The sequence below is a fragment of the Ictidomys tridecemlineatus genome, chromosome X (genome assembly GCF_052094955.1).
Source record: "Ictidomys tridecemlineatus isolate mIctTri1 chromosome X, mIctTri1.hap1, whole genome shotgun sequence".
Lineage (NCBI taxonomy): Eukaryota > Metazoa > Chordata > Mammalia > Rodentia > Sciuridae > Ictidomys > Ictidomys tridecemlineatus.
The window spans coordinates 33,599,516-33,624,561 of NC_135493.1; the positions used below are offsets into that span (position 1 = coordinate 33,599,516).

The following is a 25,046-nucleotide window of genomic DNA, read 5'->3' on the forward strand; positions in this document are numbered from 1 at the left end:
CAGTGTGACATTGGCGAGCAACAGACACATGGAATAGTAGAACAGAGAACTTAGAAATAAATCTATACAAATACGGTTCAACTTCTTTCCCCCTTTCTTTCTGCTTGCTTTGTGGATTTTTGTCTTTTTTTTCTGTTCTTTTTGTGTTGGTTATTGAATTCAAAGTTTTGTACATATTAAACATATGCTCTACTACTGAGCTAAACCCCTAATCCCATTTTCAACTGATTTTGTAGAAGGGAATAAGAAGTCCATTAGTGGGGGCTGGGGTTATGGCTCAGTGGTAGAGCACTTGCATTGCAAGTATGAGGTACTGGGTTCGATCTTTGGCACCACACAAAAAAATAAATAAATAAAATAAAGGTATTATGTCCATCTACAACTAAAAACATATTAAAAGGAAAAGCCCATTAGTGGAGAAGTGGTGCTAGAGCAGCTGGACAACCACAGGTCAAAATAAAAAAAAGAAGAAAGACTTTGACCTAAATCTTTTACTTTACAAAAATTAACTCAAAATGGATCATAGGCCTAAATACCATAAGAGGGGAAAAAAGAAGAAATTCTTCAGGAGCAAGATTTGGTGAAAAGTTCTTAGACATGACATTAAAAAAAGACAACCTATGAAAGGAAATATTGTTAAATTGGGCTTATCAATATACTTTTGTTCTATCAAAGACCTTAATTATCCAGACTAGAATATTTATATCACATCTTTCATCAAGGACTGCTATCTGAAATATATAGATTTCTCAAAATTCAACATAAAAAAACATAGGCCAGGCACATGCCTGTGATCCTAGCAATTCAGGAGGCTGAGACAAACGGATTCTAAGTTTGAGTCTAGCCTTAGGAACTCAGTGAGGCCCTCAGCAACTAAGCGAGACCATGTTTCAAAATAAAAAGTAAAAAAAGGACTGGGTAGATGTGATAAAGTGCTCCTGGGTTCAAACCCCAGTTAAAAAAAAAAAGCAATTGCCCAGGTATGATGGTATACTCCTGTAATCACAGCTACTGGGGAAGGTGAGACAGTATGATCACAAGTCCAAGGTCAGCCTGGGCAACTTAGCAAGATTCCCATCTCAAATATTTTAAAAATTATAAAGAGGTTCGGAGTGTAGTTCAGTGGTAGGGTCCCCTGGGTTCAATGGTTCAATCTCCAATAGTGCAAAAAAAACCAATTAGAAAATAGGCAAAAGACATGAACAACATGAACAGACATTTCACTGAAGAAGATATAGAAATGGGAAATAAGCACATGAAAAGATGTTCAACATCATTAGCCATTAGGGAAATGAAAAATGAAACTCAATGAGATTATCACTACACACCTGTGAGAATAGCTAAATAGTGACACCACCAAATGCTGGCAAGAATATAGAAAAACTGCTCACTCATACATTGCTGGTGGAAGCACAAAATGTTATAGTCACTCTGGGAAAAACATTTTGTCAGTTTCTTATAAAACTAATGTGCAACTCCCATACAACCCAGCAATTGTGCTCTTTGGGCATTAATCCCAGAGAGACAAAAATTTACATTTATACAAAAATAACTACACAACATTTATAGCAATTTTTTGTGCTAGTTAAAAAATTAGAACTGGGCTGGAATATAGTTCAGTGGTAGAGTGCATGTTAGCATGCACAGGCCTTAGGTTCTATTATCAGCACCAAAACAAATAAAAACAAACAATGAAAATGGAAATGGCCCAGATGCCTTTTTTTTTTGGAGGGGGTGCTAAGGGATTAAACCCAGGGCCTCATACATGCCAGGTAAGTGCTATAGCCCCAGCCCAGATGTTTTTTTTTAAGAAGTTTTTTTTTTTAAGTTGTAGATGGACAATACCTTTATTTTATTTATTTATGTGGTGCTGAGGATTGAACCCAGTGCCTCACACATGCTAAGCAAGCCCTCTACCACTGAGCCACAACCCCAGCCCCTGGTCCAGATGTCTTTTAATGGGTGAACAGTTAAATAAATTATGGTAGCTCCCTCTACAACATATGATACTATTCAGCAATGAAAAGGAACAAGGTAATGATAAACACAAGTTGGATGAGTTTTCAGAGGATTATGCTCAGTGAAAAAAGCCATCCCTAAAGGTTACATTATATAATATGAACATGACATTGTAAAAATGGAGAACAGGTAGGTTAGTGGCTTCCAATTGTCAGGAATAGGGTTGAGGGTAGAGGAAGGTTTGTGTTGTTATAAATGGACAACAAAAGAGATTCTAGTGGTGAGGGAATGTTCTGTATCTTAGCTGTATCAATATATGTATCCTAGTTTTGATATTGTATTATGCTTCTGCAAGAGGTTTCCATTGGGGAAAAGGGGTAAGAGTACACAAGATCACTCTGTGCCATTTCTTACAATTATGTATAAACCTATAACTATCTCATCAGTTTAATAAAAAATGAAATTCATAATTAAATACAGGATATATATATAACTAAATCAATAGAGAAAAGGGAAGAAAATCTACTTGCAGTAATCTCACTCCCTTTTCAAACAGTATTTCCATTAATATTTTCAAAACATTATTAACACTAACTACTATGACATAATTGTCTTAGGACATGACTCTACACTCAAGTATTTGATCTGTGTAAAATATTTTTTCCTGTTCAATGCCAAAATAAAAAAGAACTTACATAAAGATGAATTTCAGGGTTAAATCCCACCAATACATGATGATTTAGGTATCTGTTATTAGAATTATTTTTTACTTATTCAAGTGACACTTCTCCCCATATAGTAAGGTGGGCCATTCCTTGATTTCCTTCCTATCTTGCCTAAAATTCTTCTCAGTAAAGCCTTATGTGACCACATTATTCAAGATGGCAATGCCATTCTTCTCACTCCCTGTTCTGTTAATCCTACTTTAATGTTCTCTATGTTGGCATTTAAGATACTGTGTCATGATTTTCTATGTCCCCCCTGGAGATTGTAAGGGTAGTGAGTTTTGTTTGTTTCATTCACAGATCTAATCCCCAATGCCTAGAATAGTACCTGGCATACATAAGGTGCTTGGCAAATATTTGAATGAGTGAATGCATAACTGAATGAAATGGATTTTTTCTTGATGAAGACTAATATAGAGGGAAAAGACCAAGTCTATATGCATGGGAAAATCTAGTTTAGAAGAAATCAAGAATGATACACCCTACTAGGAATAGTCAATATGTTGAAATTGGAGTTTTTAAAAATATTTTGGATGTATTACAATATAGAAAATGCTTTAAGACTGGTGGTTAGGACTACAGTTTTGTTAGCACACAAGTACTCTGGATTGAAAATATGACCCAGAAAAATAGCTCACCACTCTACAGCTATTGCTAATGCGTTTCCATTAGCTAGGGAAGAGAGCTGTCAGACCCCAGCTGCTTTAGTTATAGGTGATGTTGAGTTTCAGAGAGTTCATGGCAATTTTAATGACATAGCATCTGTCATTTTGTTAATGTCTAAAAGAAAATATCAGTTAGTATAAACTGATTCAGGGAGGAAGAGGCACTGCTAATATACAAAGTTGTACCCTTGATGTGTTGTTTAAATATACAGTGAGAAGAGAGATTTATTAGGTCCATCACTAAAATCTGGCTTTCCAATGATGCAGACAACCCAGTCCTCCACCAAAAGTCCTCAACTACTGTATGCTTGGGCAAGTTATAATCAGATTTCAGTTGCCTTGTCTGTAAAATCAGTGGCTGGATTTGATTCTGAGCATATCAGATGATGGGACATTTTTTATTTATCAGTATGCCAGGCACATTGTTGATAATTAACAAAGGCATGTTAATAGAATTATATAGGAAGTTCTAAATGGGTCTCTAAGAAATGGTACCTTTATACTTAACCTCTAGCCCTCCTGTCTTAGGGGAAATGTACCATTTCCTCAAGAACCTCAAGGTTCTCACTGCCCATATGAGTAAGGAGTCTAGATCCAGGAATGAACAACATCACAGCAGAGTAGAGTTCTAGGGGTCATTAGCTTTTTAACCTGATGCCACATAGGTGGATCTGAGGTCAAGGGTGCTCAAAGATCAGCTCTCATCTGAAACAGAGGGTGAGGGAATGTTCTGAATCTTAGCTGTATCAATATCTGTATACTAGTTTTGGTTATTATGAATAATGAAAAGTGTCAATATTTTATCATCCTTTGATAATCCTTCAATTTCATATTTACTCCCAAGAAGTCAAAAGGTAAAGATTCTCTCAAACTATTTTTTTTTTCGGTATTAGGGATTGGGACCGAGGACCTCATGCATGCTAGGCAAGTACTCTACCCCTGAGCTACATCCTCAACCCTTTTTGTTTTATTTTGAGATAAGGTCTTGCTAAGTTGCTCAGGCTGACTTTGAATTTAAGATTCTCTTGCCTTATCCTCTCTGGTAACTGGGAATACAGGTACCTAGCTCAATAATTCTTTAGGTTGACTGTAATCATCATGTTTCCAAGCATTTATTTATTAGTTTTGTAGGCCTTAACCCTGATTACCTTTGCCCTTCAGTGTTCAAAAAATGTGATAAGGGCTAGAGATGTGGCTCAGTGGTAGAGCATTTGCCTAGCACATCCAAGGCCCTGAGTGTTTGATGTTCAGCATCACACACACAAAAAAACAAAACAACAACAAAAAACAAGAATATGTTTAACATAATTTTGTAAACATCTATGATATAATAAATTTTAGAAAAGATGGTTCTAGAGCCTGGAATGGTGGCTCACACATATAAGCCCAGCAACTCAGGAGGCTGAGGCAGGAGAATCACAAGTTTGAGGCCAGTCTTCGCAATGTAACTTAGTGAGAACCTGTCTTAAAGAAAGGGCTAGGGATGTAGCTCAGTGGTAAAGTGCCCCATCCCTTATACCAAAAGAAAAGAAAAGATGATTCTATAACTTTTATAGACTTCACTTTATTCAAGTAAAGAAAAAAAAACACTACTAGTGAAAAAGTTATTGGAAACAAGTCTATGCTAATAAGCCAGTAAGCTTCAGGAAGAAAGAAAAAATATCCAAACTTAGATGGAAAAATCAGTAGTATACAATATTAATCAAAGCAAAGATTTACATTAATAGCAGAGTAGTCATAAATGAAATGTTACTTTGTCACTATCACCTCTAACTCATTAGCTCATCTGTAAATTAGCTCATCTGTAATTAAACATTTAATACTGATACTTTCCATTATTCATAATAACCAAAACCAAAAGAATGTAAATATTCATCAACTAATACATAAGCAAAATATAGTACATATATACACAACAGAATATTGTTCAGCCATAAAAATAATGAAATACTAATACCTGTTACAATGTGAGTGAACTTGAAACCATTTTGTTGAGGGAAATAAGAAAGACATGAAAGACCACAAGCCATGATTTCATTAATATAAAAGTGCAGAACAGGGGCTGGATGCAGTGGCACATGACTGTAATTCCATCACTTGGGAGGCTGAGGCAGGATAATCAGAAGTTGGAGACCAGTCTGGGCAACTTAGTATATCTCAAAATTAATATGGAGCTCAGTGGTATAGTGTCTCTGATCAAACCCCCAGTACTACAAAAAGAAGGGGAAAAAGATTAGTTAGTGGTTGCTTAAGGTTGGGGAGCTGGGGAAGGTGATGATAGCTAAAGAGTGTGAAGTTTCTTTCTGAACTGATAAAAACTAACTTGAGAATTGGGCTGGAGATATAGCTCAGTTGGTAGAGTGCTTGCCTCACATGCACAAAACCTTGGGTTCAATCCCCAGCACCACAAAAAGAAAAAAAAAACTTGAGAATTGACTGTGGTGTGGTTGTACATATCTTGGAATATACTAAAATCTATCAAATTGTATACTTTAAGTACATGGTATGATCTCAATAAATCTGCTAAAAACATAAAAATATTAATGTCCCAATTTCCTCTTTGACTCCAAAATTAAGTAGTTCTTACAGTGAAAGTGCTAGCCATACCATGAACTCATAACCATTCATTTAAAATAGCTAAAAGTAAAGAAAACCAAGAAAGCCATTTGGTTAGTCTTCCCACAGGTTTGACTTTTATATATTTTATTCAATGTGATCCATAAGTCACTGACTCACTGATTAGGTTTTTTTTTTCTTTTCTTTTTGGTGTTAGGAACAGAACCCTGCATGCTAAGCACATGCTTTACTACGAGCTACACACTCAGAACTCCAATTTAATCTTTATCAGCAAGGACAATACATGGGCATCCATTTCTCGCTCTTTCAAGTATTTATATAGTCAGCCTGCAGACTCCATATTCATGGGTTCAACCAACAGCAGACAGAAAATATTCAGAAAAAAATTGTGTGTACTGAACACATAATTTTTTTCTATCCATTATTCCCTAAACAGACAGTATAACAAATATTTATGCAGCATTTACATTGCACTAGGTATTAAGTAATCTAGAGATATGGAAGTAAATGGGAATGCTGGAGATGTAGCTCAGAGGTAGAACACATGATTAGCATTCAGGAGGCCCTGGGTTGGATTCCCTGTACCACCTCTGCAAAAGGCACCTTTCAACAAACAACAACAAAAACCTTCATGGGAGGATATATGCAGCTTATGTGGAAATACTATGTGATTTTTAATAAGGGACTTGAGCATCCATGGATTTTTATATTACAGATGGGGTTCCTGGAACTAATCCCCTGTGGATAGGAAGACCTACTGTATGCCAGACCCCTGTGAAGGAGCTAGGAAAATGGAGCTTTTCCTCAGGGTTTATTTCTTTGATTCCCTAGAAATACAGTTCTTTCCCATGGTACATGACAGGATTTTTTTTTTTTTTTTTTTTTTGGTGGTACTGGGGATTGAACCCAGGGCCTTGTATATGCGAGGAAAGCACTCTACCAACTGAGCTATATCCCCAGCCCCATAACAGGAATTTTTTAATGCCCTTGAAGAAAACCATATAGAGTTGACAGTACATTGTTTTGATGCCCTCCTACCAGATGAAACAAACATCAGGTTTGAAATTCCAGGTTTGTCTGTCCTACTTAATGTCTGTGACAACCATGAAGTTCAAGGTAGAAAACGAAGGCATAAGCTATAACTGTGGTTACTTGGTATTATCCATGAATCAGAAAAAAAAAAAAAAGCCAACAGCACTCTGTATAACAAAAAGTCTGAGCACTGCTTGCGTAAGTAATGGCAAATAGTTATTTTTTAGGGCTTCTGCATACATGGATATTTCCACAGCTGCAGAACAAACTACTACAGAAGTACATGCTGTGCACAACATCTACAATTTAGTAAAGCTGGAAAGAATTTTATTTTTGTAAAAACTAAATGGGGTGTGGCTCGTTTTCTTGCCAAAGGGCTATTTTATTCCAAGACACTGGTGTCTGCTGACCTTCATTTATAGGTTGAGCAATGTTCTATTTAAGTAAAATTAACTCATAGTGGGCTCTTTTTTAGATGCAATAATTATTGCAAAGAAATAACAATGTTTAAATGTGATTTGTTCTTAGTTTAGATTTGATTATATTGGGTTATAATTGAATGTCTTTGTTCACACAAGGTTTAAATTTAGAAATTATTTTATGTTAAGAAAAAAGGGGGCTGGGGATATAGCTCAGTGGTTAAGTGCTTACGTTGCATGCCTGAGGCCCTGGGTTCAATCCCCAGTACCCCCCCACCCACCCACCGCACAAAAAAGCCACATTTAGATTCATTTTCTATGCATAAGAATATTTTTAGGTTTCATGAAAACCAATATTACTTTTCTGTCTTTCTCTTCTACTACATTGCAGGAATATGTTATCTATTTGTAGTATCTAACAGTCTTCATTCAACTTTTGTTAGTTGAATAGATGATGAAACCATTCACAGACTAAGGTTTTACTCATGTTACCCCTTCAGATACTATTACTCCATGTGTACTTAGTACTATTTCAATATGTACTTAAGAATCTGGGACACTTTTTAAAGTTTCCCTAAGTTTACTCTATCAATGGCCTACAGGCTTTCTCTTATATAATTCTTACATATTTTAAGGTACTTAATCTGACATATCAATCTTCCTTTCATCCTTATGCAAATCTCTAGTTAGGGAAGTTTTTCCCCTTCTGCTAGCATCTATAAATATCTTCTATCTTGTTTTTTTCTGAGGGTCAACAAAAGCTGGAATGGTTTGATTTAGGATAAGATACTAAAATGCATGGGTTGGCTTGTGTTTTTGAATATGTAAATCTGTCAACAATTTTTTGTTATCTATATTTAATGATAACTTGACTATTTGTTTTTTAAATTATTGTAAGATGAAATATAAAATTTTAACTATTCTTAACCACTTGCAAAAATTTCAACTTTAGCTCTAAACTGGAGATGCACAAACTGCTTAAAATATTTGTTGAATATGCCAATATCTGTCATAATTTCCTGGTTTTGCTTTTGAAAACCTCCGCCAGAGGGAATAATGGGAATAAAATTTAAGATTAATGTTTTGGATTCACCCTTTAAAAAAAATGTCTATTTTTTTCGTTGTAGTTGGACAAAATATTTTTATGTTATTTATTTATTTTTATGTGGTGCTGAAGCTCAAACCCAGGGCCTCACACGTGCTAGGCGAGCACTCTACCACTGAGCCACATCTCAGAAATAACATTGATGTAATTTATTCATTTAAAAAAAATTTTTTTAGTTGTAGTTGGACACAATGTTTTTATTTTATATGGTGCTGAGGATTGAACCCAGTGCCTCACACATGTGAGATGGGTGCTCCACCAATGAGCTACAGCCCCAACCCGATAATATTGATGTAATTTATAACCCTCTACTTCCCCAGCATTTTAAGTTTTCACTATTTTCTTTTTTCTCCTATTTTTTCTCTAAAAGTATAGTTTATAAACATCACATTTCTATTCTTTCTATTATTGTAGCAACACTGAAAAATTTGAAGCTTTCTCTCTTCCCCTCAAAAATCAGGAATCAACATTACCTATTTTATTTCATCTTTATTTAAGCTATATTTATTAGTGGCAATGAGTTTATAATGGTGTCTGTAACTTATTAAGAGTCATGTTTCCAATTTTCCTTTGAAGGAGAGTAAAGTTCTTTAGACTGTTGGATGGCATATCCTCACAAAAGGATGAATTAAATGATAAACAGGTTTCTGAGCTAAGCAAAGAACGTCTTTTATCCCAGAACATTGCCAAAATCCTCTATATTTACAATGAAAACAATGGAAAGCAATAGTTTCACAATGCCATTAAATAAAATAGAAATAAACTATTTTCTTTATTTTTAATGGTGATACTTAGGTTTTGAATTAGAGGAAAATAAAGAGGGCTGAGTGCAGCAGTGCACAGGACTCAGGAGGCTGAGGCAGGAGGATCCGAATTCAAGGACAGCCTCAGCAAGTTAGCAAGACATTGTCTCAAAATAAAAATGAAATAAAGTTTAAAAAAGACTGGGATGTAGCTCAGTGCCAAAGCACCCCTGCACTTAATCCCAAGTACCAAAATAAAATGAAGAGGTAGAATTATCTGTAGGATCATCTAAGACAATATTAACAAGCCTGTAAATGGGACCATTAAATTCTAAGAACAGTGAAAAGCAAGTGATATTATTCCCATATTTTTAGATGGGGAAATTGATGTAGGGGAGTTAAGAAATCTCCCAGATACCAAAGCCTTTGGAACTCATATTTTATCTTAAAATAATTCTATGAAACAGCACATACATGATCCGAGAGCGGGGGAGGGGAAGGGGAAGGGGACGAGTTGTTGAGTCAGGCAAACTTTAATGTTACTTCTGTATCATCATTGAATTCCCAGACCAACAGGGTCCTTAGTAAGGCTGGTAAACTGGAAGAGGAGAAAAACATCGAGGAAGGATCTATGAAGCAGTATAGGATAAGTTTAGGCATGCAGTGTACAAGCCATTCAAATATACAAAAGGTTTGTTAAGTCACAGGTTTGTAAGGTAGAGAGTCACCATAGGTACTGAAATCAGTCACAAAGTGGCATTATCAGAATTTTTACCACTATCAGACCTGTTTTTTATATTATTTAAGCAACCTAAATGAAATATAAAAGTTATTGAGTTTAGCTCAGAGCTTACTTAGTGACATCAAAGTAATTTAAGAAATCAATACTGTAGGCATAGTGATATAGGCCTCTAAACCCAGAGACTTGGGAGGCTGAGGCAGGAGAATAGCAACTTTGAGGCCAGCCTCACCAAGATGACAAGATTCTGTCTCCAAATAAAAAAAGAGAAGGGGCTGGGATATAACTGAGTGGTAGTGCGCCCCTGGGTTCAATCCCTAGTACCCAAAACCCTCCCCGCAAAAAGAGACCAATAGCCTGAGATAAAAGGACCTATCAACAGTCACCTAACCAATTCTAGGATAAAGTCTTTAGGATACTGAATGTTTATGGGCACAAATAACCTTTGTATACTTGAACTGAGTTTTATAGCAACCTGAAATATAAAGCCTACTTAAAACAAATCTGACCCCTCCCCCATTAATAGTTCCTTTTCAAAAAACAGAACTTCCTATGATTGTACACCGCCACAGGCTTCTACTTCATCCTGCTGTGCACCTGTTAACTAAATCATAGGAAACTAAAATATTCCCAAGACATATACTTTACCCAAACCACTTCCAGTTTAGAGTCATATATGAGATGATACACTATAGAAAGAATAGCCTATAGGGTTGTTTTGGTTTTGGTTTTCCAGTGCCACTACCTGAAATCAAGGGTCAAAGCTAGAGCCTTGAATGTTAGGCAAGTGCCCTCCCACTGAGCTATACCCCCAGCCCAAGGCAATCTTTTTTTTTTTTTTAAGTCAATGTTTAAATTTCTAGACTATCAAAGGCATTCATCTTTAAAACAATTTTGGCAATTTATCTTCTAAGAAACAAAGCTGCAAAATTATTTTTGCCCAAGGATATTCACAGAAACATTATTAATAAACTCTGGTAACAACTTACATATCCAACAACCCCAAATTATTGAAATAAAAATTATGAAATATCCATTATAGAGCATACTATACAGTGACTATTAAATGTCTTTTAAAATGTTTAATTACTAGCTGGGCACAGTGACACATGCCTGTAATCCCAGCTGCTCAAGAGGCTGAGGCAGGAGGATTGCAATTTCATTCAGCCTCAGCAACTTAGCAAGGCCCTAAGCAACTTGGGGAGACTCTGTCTCTAAATGTAAAAATGGTTGGGGGATGTAGGTCAGTGGTTAAGTGCCCCTGGCTTCAATCCTTCGGACAAAAAAAGTTTAATTACTCAAAAACATATTATCAATGTAATAAATTAAAAGAACATGGGCTGGGGCTGTAACTCAGTGGTAGAGTGCTTGCCTAGCATGGGAGAGGCCCCTAGATTCAATCCTTAGCCTGAAAAAAAGAAGAAAGAAATCATATTGTATATGTAGTTTGTGTATTATTCTCTTTTCTTTCTTGTGGTAGAGGTGGAATCCAAGCCCTCACACATGCTAAGCAAGTGCTTTACCACTGAGCTATATCCCCAACCTCCAATTTAAAAAAATATGTATTTATTTCACATAGACTGAGGGACATAAGATTATGAGCTGGTACTATCATTATTTTCTTCTTTATAAACTCTTTTGTTTTCCTCTAATTTTTATAATGATCATGTATTTTTTAAATTCAAAGTGATTAAAAATATCTTAAATATTACTTAACATAATTTCCTAGTAGATTGACCAATTCATACATATTGATTAGAGCAATAAGATGTGTCCTAGTAACAATTTCATATCATTTTAGCCTCTGGGCAAACACTTTTCAGTCTACAATAGTAATTTTCCCTGACCTGAAATACCAGCCTAAAAATATCAAAAAGAAGAATAAGTGGCAAAAAATGGGAACACAAGCAAGTTAAGAAATACAGCATAAAAGCTTAAAAATTATACTTGTGTTGGCTGAGGGTGTAGCTTAGTGATAGAACACATATTTAATATGCATGAGGCTCTGATTCCATCCCCAGCACTAAAAATTATACTCATCTATGAAAGACAGTGAATTATGCAAGTATCAATAGCAGAAATGTCAATTTAAGTGCAATACTATGTAATTAGAACATATGATTTACAACACAATAATGAATATTCAAAGCTATCACACTGCTCTAACATTCTATTTTATAGAGGAAAAATTTTAATTTTATTTTTACATATTATATAATAATATAACTTTATATATGTATATACATATGCATACATATTCATGTGCCTGTATCATAGTTTGAGAATCAAAGTTCTATTTTCAGTGAATGGGTTAAAATATTCAAAATTTTTTTTTTTTATTGTTGGTCGTTCAAAACCTTACACAGTTCTTAATACATCATATTTCACAGTTTGATTCAAGCGGGTTATGAACTCCCAACTTTACCCCGTATACAGATTGCTGTATCACATCAGTTACCCTTCCATTGATTCACATATTGCCTTTCTAGTGTCTGATGTATTCTGCTGTCAGTCCTATTTTCTACTATCCCCCCTCCCCTCCCCTCCCCTCCCCTTTTCTCTCTACCCCTTCTACTGTAAATCATTTCTTCCATTTGTATTATCTTGTCTTACCCCTCCATTACATATTTCTTGATATATCATATTTCACATTTTGATTCAAGTGGGTTATGCACTCCCATATTGCCCCTTATACAGATTGCAGATTCACATCAGTTTCACTTCCATTGCTTTACATATTGCCATCCTAGTGTCTGTTGTATTCTGCTGCCTTTCCTATCCTCTACTATCCCCCCTCCCCTCCCCTCCCCTCCCCTCTTCTCTCTCTACCCCCACTACTGCAATTCATTCCTCCCCCTTGTATTATTTTTCCCTTTCCCCTCACTTCCTCTTGTATGTAATTTTTAAACCAGAGATGAGAGAAATAAGAGATCAGACTTTACAAAAGAAAATGGCAATAGTATAATGAACCCACTCTTTAGAACTAGTTATATGATATCTGATTATTTTCCAAAGTCATTTAAATCAGGGCTTTTGGCTTATTCACTTTACTCAAAATCACTTGACCGATGTTTCAACAAATATTATCAAGTGTAATTTAAATTAACAAAATGTAAAGTACAATAATGCAAAGAATTAGAGTTATAGAACCACTATATAATTGACAAGATGAAAATAAATATTGGAAATTAATTCCAAGTTAACAGTTTTGAGGATGGAGGTTGAAAATTACCTCAGAATTTATCCAGTTCAACATGTTTATTTTTTAAAAGAAAAGCTACATTAACTTCTCACATTTCCCAGTTATTCATGACTTACCATTAGAGATTATCTCTTCCTTTTGTGATTTTCCATACCTTCACCTTATCCTTTATTTAGAATGCAATTATGAAGAGAAACACTTGATTTTTTGTAAGCATTTTTACACAATATGGGTAATTATAAAACTAAGAATGAAGTTTGATAAGTCAATAGACTGTAATGATTACCAATGAAGAGCAAATTTGCTTAGTAGTTTATTAAAAAGGAAAAAAATTACTGAGTTAATGGCTTTAAAAGGTGAGGGAAGAAATATAAAAAGTATTACATGTAGAGTTTGATTCTCTTGCCATCAACTACTTCTTAGTTTTCGTTATGTTATGTCTTACTTTATTTTGCCTTTGTATGTAGAACTGGATGGTGAAGAACATTTACAAAGTAAAAAAAAACATGGCATGACTTTTTTCATCCAATGCTGGGAATGAAACTCAGAGTCTCATGCCTGCTAGGTAAGTGCTCTACCACTGAACTATATCCTCAGCCCCTCTGAAAACTTGTTCAAGTGTTAGAGATGCTATGATATATTACTACAGTACTTTTGAATTTATATAGCACCTGTCTGCTAAAGAGCCAAGGCTTCACATAGCTCCCTTATCCTTTCAGCATTCCTGTGAAATGCATAGATTAGAAACAGATGGCTTAAAAATAAAGCACAATCCAGATATGACCACAGAGAACGCCAGTGATTTACTGAAGATGACCTATCTGTCCAGACTGCAGAGGACTAAACGACCCCAGATTCCACATCCAATGCCTTTTTCAATAAACAACACTACCTCTTTATTGAATACATTTCAGAGGCCAGCCTCAGTAACTTTGTAAGACCCTTAGCAACTTAGTGAGGACTTGTGTCAAAATAAAAAAACCTGAAAGGACAAGATGGGCCAAAAAACTAAACAAACGCTTCTCCTAAGAAGAAACACAAATGACCAACACATATATTATTAAAAAAGTTCAACATCTTCAGCAATCATGGAAATACAAATCAAAACCACATTGAGATTTCATCTCACTCCAGTCAGAATAATACAATACAAATAATAACAAATGCTGGTGAGTATGTAGGGGAAAATAATACACTCATATACTTTGTTGGTGGGACTGCAAATTGGTACAACCACTCTGGAAAGCAGTATGGAGATTCCTCCAAAAACTAGGGATGGAACCACCATATAACCCAGGAATCCCACTATTCAGTATATCCAAAATATCTAAAATCAGCATCATGATGAAAGCATATCAATGTTTATAGCATTGCAGTTCACAATAGTCAAGTTATGGCACCATCTCAGATGCCCACCAACAGATGAATGGTAAAGAAAATGTGATATATATATAATATATATATTATATATATATATTATATATATATATATTATATACACACACACACACACACATATACATACATACACACACAATGAAGTTTTACTCAGTTATAAAGGTGAATGAATCATGTCATTTGCTGGTAAAAGGATGGACCTGGAGAAAATCATGCTAAGTGAAATGAGCCAGACCTAGAAAGTCAAGGGTTGAATATTTTCTCTCATATGCAGAAACTAGACCTAAATAAGCGGGGTAGGGACATAGGGGAATCCCATGAAAATTGGAGACCAAGGGAGTAGAGGAAAGGGATTGTGAGGAAGGGAGGAGGGATGGGGAACCAGAATGGTGGAATGAAACTGACCAAACTATCATATGTACACATATGAATGTACCACAGTGAATTTCATCTTTATGTATATCCATAATGAACTAATTAAAAATAAAATTATAGGTAAGTAGAAGACAGACTGGTAGAATAGAGGAAAGGGAATGGGGGAAAGAGGAGAGGAGGAAAAGAATAAGTGCTAGGGACTGAATCAGAGCAAATTAAATTCCATGCTTGTATAATTATGCCAAAATGAATCTCGGTATTATGTATAACTAAAATGCACTGAAAGAAAGGATTAGAGATGTTGCTCAATGGTAAAGTGTTGCTGGGTTCAATCTCCAGTGCCCAAAACAAAACAAAACCCCAGCCAACCAAAAAGTCCTTGAGCCAGTCCTCATTTCATAAATGTGAAAATGCTTGGTGTCTGCCACATGTATATACTCAATGTTAGTCATCAATAAAATAATTTTAAGTGACTTTCTCAAGGTCAAACTATGAGTCAGTGGCAGAGTCATGTATAGAATCTAGCTCCTCTGAGGCCAAGTCCAATATACCTCCCCTTAGCATTTTCATAAAACAGCAATTCTTCTTCGTCCCTAAAAATGGTTTATACTTAAGTTTTTTGACTCCTAAAAATATAGCAAAATTCAATATTATTAAATTTATTGTGAGGGCTGGGGCTGTACCTCAGTGGCAGAGTGCTTGCCTAGCATGTGTGAGGCACTGGGTTAGATTCTCAGCACCATATAAAAATAAAGGTGTTGGTCCATCTACTAAAATTTTTTAAAAATTTATGGTGAATAATATGAAACTGTCTCACCTGTATAACTGAAATAAATTTAGTAAAGTATGATGACAACTTCTCCCAAGACCAATATATAACTAAGTGAAAACAGTTAGTCATGACCACTGGTATCTAAACAAGCTTCCAACATTGTAATGCATCCAAAAAGCTTTTGAAACCTCCAACAAATTGAACAAATTGGTTTATCACTCTCTGGAATAATTATAGACTCAAAACATGACCTATTTTCTTCTAACCCAAGTTTTATTATTTTCACAGATCAAACTTTTCCCCTCTGCATAACTTTGTACCAAAAAACCTGTAATATGAATAAGTCACAAATGATTACAAAAACAGATACCCAAACTGCGCTGTATCGATAATGTTCATGTTCAAATTTTATTTTATACCAGATACTTTTAGAATCTGCACCAATAACAAAAAAGGTTTGCCATGTACATTCCATCTACATTATGCCAGATCAAATAAAAATGCAGCCATGTCTTTATTATATGTGCTAAGAATATTATGTCAGTAAATTTTGCAGAAAGCCAAGCTGAAATAATGCTTAAAAGAATACAGAAGGGGACTTTCTTCTTTTTCCCTGTCAGCTTCACCAAACAGAATCACTTTAGTGCTCAAGCACCATGGTCAAGCTGTCCTTTCTTTTCAGTTACAGTCATACTGTTTGCCTAGGAGCAAAATTTCATTGGGTTTCTGATAATACCCTGGATACTGACATTCTGCCAGTGTAAATAGTCACGGTCAAGTCTAATGTGTGTAAAACCACTGGTAGAAGAGACTTAAATCTCACTCAAAATATTACTCAGTAGTTATAATTAATCCTTCTACCCCCAAAGCCAAAAGTCTAGTCATTTTTAGCAATTGAATCTGAAGAGTATCAGACTAAAGACTTTGCACTCCCTTGTTGATCATCATGACCTAGCAGAATGTATTTGGCTCTCTACCCCAAGTAAAGAAAGCGGTTGATATCTGGCCAGGTTTAACAGTAGAAATTAAGAATTAGACTCACTATCCTCTAACTTTATTAAAATTTGGGCTCAATTTGATTGTATCACTAAAACATGAAGTCAACAATATTGAGGGTGGTTTTGTGTGTTTGTGTGTTAGTGCTGGGGATGGAAACCATGGTCTAATGTTTGCTACACAAATGCTCTACCAATGAGCTCTTGAGGGTGGTTTTAAATGCATGGGAATCCCAAGGCAGTGAAATGCTGTGGACTAAAGCCTAATGATGATTCTTTTCTTTTTTGGTATAGGACATCAAACTCAGGGGCATTTTACCACTGAGCTACATCCCAGCCCTTTTTGAGACAGTCTTACCAAATTGCTTAGAACTTAAGTTGCTGAGGATGGCCTTAAACTTGTGATCCTCCTGCCTCAGCCTCCCAATTGCTGGGATTACAGGCATGCCTCACTATGCCCTGCCAATGATTTCATATGGATAGGATCTCATAACATTTAAAAAATAATTCTTGGGACTAGGAGTGTAGCTCAGTGATAGAGCACTAGACTGCTAGTAGGAGGCTCTAGGTTTGATCCCCAGTGCCAGAAAAAAAAATCTTCTCTCCCTACCACTGTAGCCTAGTGGGACAGTAGTATCCCCCTTTTTATATTTTAAGGTTAAACATTTATTAGCTCAATCTAAAATTATATTGTCATCTCATTTCCACTAGGGGGGGTCTATCCACCAGTGTAGTTAACTCTAGTAGTTCAGGTGCAGTTTAAATCCATTGCTAGTTAATCTGTGCCACAAGGCTAGCCTGAGGAACAGAACTCTGTGCTTTAAGGTAGTTTCAAGCTCAGAAATCCAGGCACAGCAACAAAATGAGTGGCCAATTCATTCAGAGGTTGCAACAGTAAACAAAAAGGGCTTGGAACAAAAAAAATTACAAAGACAAAAAGCTCTTAAATAGTCTGTTTCATTTTTATGACTTCTGCCCTAGTTTTAAGATGGAATGTGTATCAACTGGATCCCTACTTTGCAACTAAATAAAGCTTTCAAACTCTTGACCTCTGAGATTCCTCTGGTTGTTTCTATACTCTGCAATATATAATCTAAATAGCAAATTGCCACGTTTTCCCAGCAGCAAACTTAACTTGGGCCACATGGGTGGGTATAGGACAATATGGGAAAGTTGTTTAAAGTCCTCTCATTATTTTAACCAAACCGTGGCCAACCAAAACCCCAACCAACTCTTATTTGTCAAATTTAGTGTGGACTGGTTTTGTGCATGATTTCTGATTCAATTAACTCCCTATCATAAATAACTGTATAATTAATTTTAGTCAAGGGCTTAGCTACCACCTTTAAATAAATGCCCAATATAGAGAATGGTTCAATTAAAATGTAGGACATGTCAGGAATATGGACAGAGCCTTATTTTTTTAACATTATCTTATGAGTATGGTCAATTCTAGCAATTAGGTGCAAAATGGGATATAAGTAAAAGGATATCTTTCCTAGAAAATAATTAGAAAATATATATATTTTTTAATTTACAAAAGCTATATGAGATTGTAGGGAAAAAAATAGAGCTATGTCATGTCCCAGCACAAATATATTTTAAGTCTTTATTTTAAAAGTGGCTCCGGTCTTTACTTTGGATAAAATTGGAGCACCAAATTCCCTTTCTGTTTCTCGAATCCAAATCCAAGTAGAATTCCCTTGAGTCCCCCTCCCCCCTTTTTGTCGACGTAGTTTCTGGAATAAGGGCCTCAGTCACTACATTCCACTTTTAAAGTCAAAAGATGTCATGTGACCATTACCCTAGGGGCATCGGAGACTTGGAGCACGTGATGCCAATTGGCATGTGTGGGATTGCGGCCACAGTTAGAAGTCACTGTAAAGTGCATCGCAGGGATCAAGTTTAGGTTCCCAAATACACTGTGACATCCAACTGGAGGAAAAACTTACTCTTCAGTAGTTTTTAATTTCACCTACGTTTCCTACTTACAGTGGCCAGCCATGCTCCATTCTCCCTGCTTCTGCCTTGAATATGCCGGGCACCCCGAGCATCGCTTCTGTCTGATCCTAAATGGCGAGGCTCTCCAAGTCTCTTAATTTCAAGCTCGACCTTCTGCACCACTGGGGATGTAATGCAGTTCAAGTGAGAAGCAAGAAGCATCTCGAACGGGAAGTGTCAGGTGGTATTAACTCCACACCACCTCTGGGGCTGGGACCAGCTCCTGCCTGGAGCCTGGTGGGCAGTAGGAACCACCAGCACATTAGAGCAGCCGGGGCGGCGACGGCAACTTTGCTACTGGCGAAAAGCCCTGGCGTCCCCTGCCTCTCAGTAGAGCGCTTAAGTATAGTGGGTAGAGAAAAGTAAACACAGGCAAGTGCAGCTGAGCGGAGGAAGGGGCAGCATCATCCCCCTTCCACCACCTATTACGCTCACCCTCTAAGGGAGCCGGGAGAGGTCCTGGGCAGCTGCAGCCCTGACTGCGCGCTTTCCGCAGCAGAGCAGCTAGGAAGAGAGCACACTAGAGGCACCGGGTCCGAGGAGAGAAGAACTTCGGAAGATACTGCCCTACTGGCCCAGAGATGTTCTGCTACTGAAAGAAAAAAAGTGCTTACTCATAGGGAGACGCGGTGCGATCGCGACGCTCTGGGGAATGGCAAGGAGGGGAAGCAAGCAGAAGGCAGGCAACGCGAGCCAGATTCCTTCCCCTGGCCACCGCACTCCGCCCGGGCTCGGAGCCTCGGGGTCGGTGTAAAGCAGCCGGGTCACCGAGGCGGGCGAGCGGGGGCTGGAGGCGTCGCGGGCTGCGGGCTCCGGGATTTCCTGAGTCCGGGCGAGAGGGAGGGGGGAATGGCAGGAGCTGGAGAAGGACAGCGGAGGGAAGTTAGTCGCTCGGTTTCCACTTCGGAGCTGCCGTGGAGGAAGGGAATCTGGGCAGTGGTTGGCGTCAAGGACTCCAGCCCGAGGTGGGCAACAAGTTTAAGAGCAACTAGAGAGAAAGCACTGTCTTCTATAGTGAAGAAATGCCTGCGGCGGGTGGTGGTGGTGAATCCTCAGTCACTCCTACCCATCCCGGTTGCAAATGATCGCCTGGACGCCCAAAGGCTGAGACTGAAATTTCTCAGATCTTTCCCCCTTCTGCCCAAACCCGGTCAGTCGGTGCAAGGCACGTTTCTACTGAGTTTACCGGAGATGCTCTCCCCAGGACCCACTTCAGCCCACGCCCAGGAAACCCGCTCCCCTAGTGCCCGCCAGTGCCTGCAAAGCACTTACGTAAAGTCGCAGAGTCCCAGGTCTGGCCCAACTGCCTCCGACCAACACTCAGACAACTTCTGCCCCTAGGAATCCTTGTGGCTGCTGTTCTAAAGCCAGCGCTCCCTCCCCTTCTGCCAGCCCCCTCCGCCCTTCGGCCGCCGCTATTGGCTCGGGTAGTACTAGCAGTCCGCTTGGGAACCAGGAAGGGGATTGGGCCACGAACCTGTCACATCAACTGGGTGGAGCATTGAGAGAGTAGGCACTGGGATGGGCACTCAGTAGGGATGGTAACTGTGACTCTGCGGCAGGGAGCAGAGACGGGTCTCTGGCGCTGGTTTCTTTCTTTCCTACCTGGGCTAAGAAGTTAGAAGTCTACAGTGCCTGACTTGAAGTATATGTTCAAAAAATCTTGTGGGAAAACCCAACTAAACAAATACATTGAAATAAAAAATGAATAACTCATTTGTAAAAACTAAAAGGGCTGGGAATGTGACTCAGTGATAGGCAATTCTCAGTACCACAAAAACAAAACAAAAAATCTTGTGGGAGAAATGAAAAGATGGGAATGCAGGAACAAGAGTTTGAACGTCAACTATTTAGGTCTGGGAGAGGGGACAGGCAATTTCTCACGGAATCGCGAAAAGAATCTCGGCTTGGCAAGAAACATTGCTTGTTTCATCTGCTCTGTTCAGGTGATAACAACACCCAGAGAAACTCCACCAACAACCCTTTCTTTAAGAAATTAAGGGAGCGGGATGGGGAAGGCAAAGCCCTCATGCCCTTGGCTTCCAGCCAAGTAAATTGTTGACCAGAATCACCTCTGTCTGCAAGGTTTGTCCATGTGGAAAGGAGTGAGAGGCGGAGGTGGGAGCGGGCAGTGGAAGTAACTTGGTTCCATTCATTTGCACATGGGTTCAATTCTCATGAGTCTCCTTTCACCAGAGAAAATTTGGAGAGTGCTCCTGCTTCCCAGAGTATCATTTCTTCTCCTCTGCTCATGAGGTTGCCTCCTTGTCATAACTGACTCCTCCTTATCTGCATTCCAATCCTTTGGAATTGGAAAGGTCTAGAGAGAAGGCCAGAGTTGGGGGTATTCTGTAGGGTGGAGTCAAAGAAGCGGTTTGTGGGACAGCTGTAGAAGAAAATGTCTAAGCACTTTCCTGTTTCACAAAACTTTCCTGTTCTAGTCATAATCATTTTTGTTCTGGAAATGTGTGCTTGGAAAGTTTTGTGAAAACTTAAAATTGGTTCAATTAAGTTCCATTTTATATGCACCAGGAAAAATGCTAAATTGAGAGGTTTAAAAAATTAAATGTTCTTGTAAAAAAAGCCCTAACTTGATCTGCTATTATGAATTTCCTTAGAGAAATTAACCTGTAGTGAGTGCCAGGGCTTCTTAAGTGAGGTGTGGGGGAGTTCATACATTGCCTAAAGGCTAGACTAGCTGAGAAGGATTTGGCACTGGGGAAAAGCCTTGTTAAATATTAATTAATGATTAACCAACTGAAAGAACTTATGAAAGGTACAAGAAGGTAAAAAAAGAAATGAGAGGGTAATCATGCTTTCAGAAACATTAAATTTCTGTTATAAGAAATTTTGTACTAGGTCAGGTTTTGGTCAGCACAAAAATACTGACTTCAATATGTTGGTGTTGAATTGAACATGCAGTACATTGCCATATGCATTTACAATAGGCTCCAAAATGAGATTTCTTACTTTCAATAATTGGCTCAAGGCTTGGTGTTGTTTCTGAGATCCTTACACAAAATTTCTAGATTTTTCACCAGGGTACTTCAGTTTTACATCTGCTTTATTTTCATTTTTATTTTTATCTTCTGGCACTGCAGATTGAACCCAGAGCTAGTATATACTAAGCAAGTGCTCTACCACTGTGCTACATTCCAGACTTTTTTTTTTTTTTTTGACACAGGATCTAACTAAATTGCCCAGGCTGGCCTCAAATTTGCCATTCTTCTGCCTTGGCCTCCCACAACACACCTGGCTTAGTTAAATTCCATTTTAATGGAAGTGAGTTAGTCCATACTTAAAAACTGTAGGGTGTCCAGGTGATAGCACTACTTATCTCATCAGTAACTTTCCAACAGATAAAGCATGCCTTAAGCACAGAAGCACCAATTTGGATTCTAGTTGAGATTCCTGTTTAACAGGCCCAACAGTATAATCCAGGTAAAACGCCTTTGTAATGAGTACCATTAAAACACGCAACTTGATGTCACTAAACTATGTTTGTGTTGCCTGAAATCTAAAAAGACCCTTTCAAACTTTAGCATTTTGCTCTGGGAAAGGAGCTTCAAGCTCAAAGCTCTAGTTAGATTGCATTTCTTTGTGTCTTCCATGCATCAATTTAACACACATAGGATCGATCATTCACAAAGAGGCCAAAGTTGATAGTTTTCATAGCTATATAAAAAAAGACTATCACATGATTTTCAGGGTCCCCTCTGGCTGCTTATAGGCAGGTTATGGGCTCTAGTTCATCTTAACCTCACCTTGCATAGTGCCCAGCACCTAGGAGTTCAGTAAATGTTTGTTGAAATAATGGTTATTTTATGGGTTTATTCTTGTAAAACAACAGCAGTAAAAAGCAGTATATAGGTCTCTCACAGACCCTGTGAATCAATAACCTAAGAGTCTTGGCCTTTTCTTTCCATCTCCAATTTTCAATCCCATTTGACTTTGTAATAAATAACTTAAAATCAGTATCACAAAATTTTGAAAGCATTTCTTCTTATCTTTCTTGAATATCATAGGAAACTCCATTTTCCCCTTTAGATTTTCTCTGTCCAATTTACCTTTCTTACTCCCTTTCCACAATCATATTCCCTTTCTCTTGGCTCTTTTTTTTCTATTGCTTTTCCCAACGCTCTCCCCAAGCCAGTTCAAAATTTATGAAATGCATACAATCTGAGTTTTTTCTAGAAACTTTCTTAGAGTAAGTTGTCATTTTCTTTCTTTTGTTCCTTCTTTTTTTCCCCCCTTATACCAGGGATTTTTGACACAGGGTCTGGCTAAATTGCTGAGGCTAGATTTGAACTTGTGATCCTCCTGCCTCAGGCACAGGAGCCACTGGGATTACAGGTGTGCGCCAGCCACCACACCTGGCTCCTTTGTTCTTTCTTTCATTGTTATTCATTTATTTATTGCAGTACTGGCGATTGTATGCAGGGGCACTTTGCCACTGAGCTCTAATCCCCAGCCTTTGTTATTTTTTATTTTGAGACAGGGTTTTGCTAAATTGCCTGGGCTGGCCTGGAACTTGCCATCCTCCTGCCTCAATCTCCCAAATTGTTGGAATTACAGTGTGGGCTACCACTTGTGGCTGTCAGTTTCCTTTTAATCTATTTTTAAAAACCTTTCTGGGGGCTGGGATTGTTTTCAGTGGTAGAGCACTTGCTGAGCACATGGGAGGCACTGGGTTCAATCCCCAGCACCACACATACACACACAAAAAAACCTTTAAAAAATGAAGTTATTGTGTCCATCTACAACTAAAAATATTAAAAAAAAAACCTTCTGGGCTGGGTGCAGTGACATAGGTGTAGTTCTCCATTGACTCAGGAGGCTGAGGCAAGGGGATAGTTAATTCAAGGTCAGCCTCATCAATTTAGTGAGATCCTGTCTCAAAATAAAAAAATAAAAAGAGCTGTGAATCTAGCTCAGTGGTAAAGTGCCCCTGGATTCAATCTCCAGTACAAAAATAAATAAAACAGGAAAACCTTTTGGGGACAGGTATGTAGCTCAGTGGCAAAGTGCTTGCTTAGCATTCTTGAGGCCCTGGGTTCAATCCTCAGCTAGGCTAAATAAATAAATAAAAATGAAATATAAACATTTTTAAAAAGTAATTTGCTGCACAAACTTTATATAAGAGAAGTAAGGAATAATTTAAAGAATCTTGATTGATTTAATGCTGAATCATTTTTCTAACTCATCTGTTTTATCAGTGTCTAAATGTGGAATTATACTGGGAAGTGATATTATTACATTGTGTGCATGTTTGAATATGTCACAACAAATTTCATCATTTGCACCAATAAAAATGTGAAAAAATAAATATAGAACTGCATACTAATCTGTTTTGTTTCTTATTTTATCAGTTTGCCTCTAAGAACTCATTTATTTTTTCTTTCATCTTATAGTTTATATGATAATTATATTTCATGTTAAAGTATTGAATCAATCCTTTAGTCTTCTTTTTATTAACATTGTGACATGGATTTTTAGAAAATTCTTTTATAATTACAATATTAGGCATTGAGGAAATCTTAGTAGATCTGGAAATTCTTAAAATTTTTTCAACCAAAGGATAAAAATTAGAACAGTTATCTTCATTGTTTAGTAAATGTAGAATATTTTTCATGTTTATAACTCAAAATATATACCAACATAGTACATGAATGCTAATTCCTTTAATGGACATTTGGCAAATACTTTTCAAACATCCATTATGGGTCAATTATTTTACAAACCCATTGTCATAAAGAAGTTGCTGTGATATGTCCAAGGTTACTTTAGATTTTCAATTGTTGAAAAATTAAGATTTAAAGACAGAATTAATTGGAATATATTTATTAGGATTAGGACATATTTAATCAACATCAAATTAGATCCATTTATGTAGATCCAATGAAGGTCACTGCCATCATTGGAAATGCTTAAAACAAATGCATTTCCCTGATTTTGCTGTCTATTAAATTTATAATTAATCAACAATATTCTTTTAAGAGCCTATTAGGTTCTAGTATTCAATTAAGTATTATAAGCAGGATAGAAAAAATATGATCTCAATACACAAAGAATTAATAGTCTAATACTAATTCAAATAGCAAAATCAACACAACTGAAATCATTGAAAACAATTTAAGATCGAATATATAAGGGGTGCTGTGAGAACTCTGAAAAGAATGAAAATGGTAGGCTAAAGTAGAGAAGGCATCCTTTGTACAGTGGGATTCAAGGAGGCTTGAAAGAAATGGGCAAATTTTTAAAAGGCTAAGTAGAAATGTAAAACATGCCATTGGGGGTGGGGGAACAAAAGGGGCAAGTTTTAGGTGAGTTTCTGGAATT

The 25,046-nt window shown here is 37.3% G+C and overlaps 1 protein-coding gene across 2 annotated transcripts in view; it reads right to left on the bottom strand.

Annotated features, from left to right (window-relative positions):
- Nucleotides 1-20,121, bottom strand: part of Pls3 (plastin 3) — an 89,028-nt gene extending 68,907 nt beyond the window's left edge. For both annotated transcript variants that reach the window (XM_005323330.4, XM_021725189.3), the window contains exon 1: nt 19,980-20,121. The gene's annotated coding sequence lies outside the window, so the exon portion shown is untranslated. The remainder of the gene's footprint in view (nt 1-19,979) is intronic.
- Nucleotides 20,122-25,046: the final 4,925 nt, after the last annotated feature.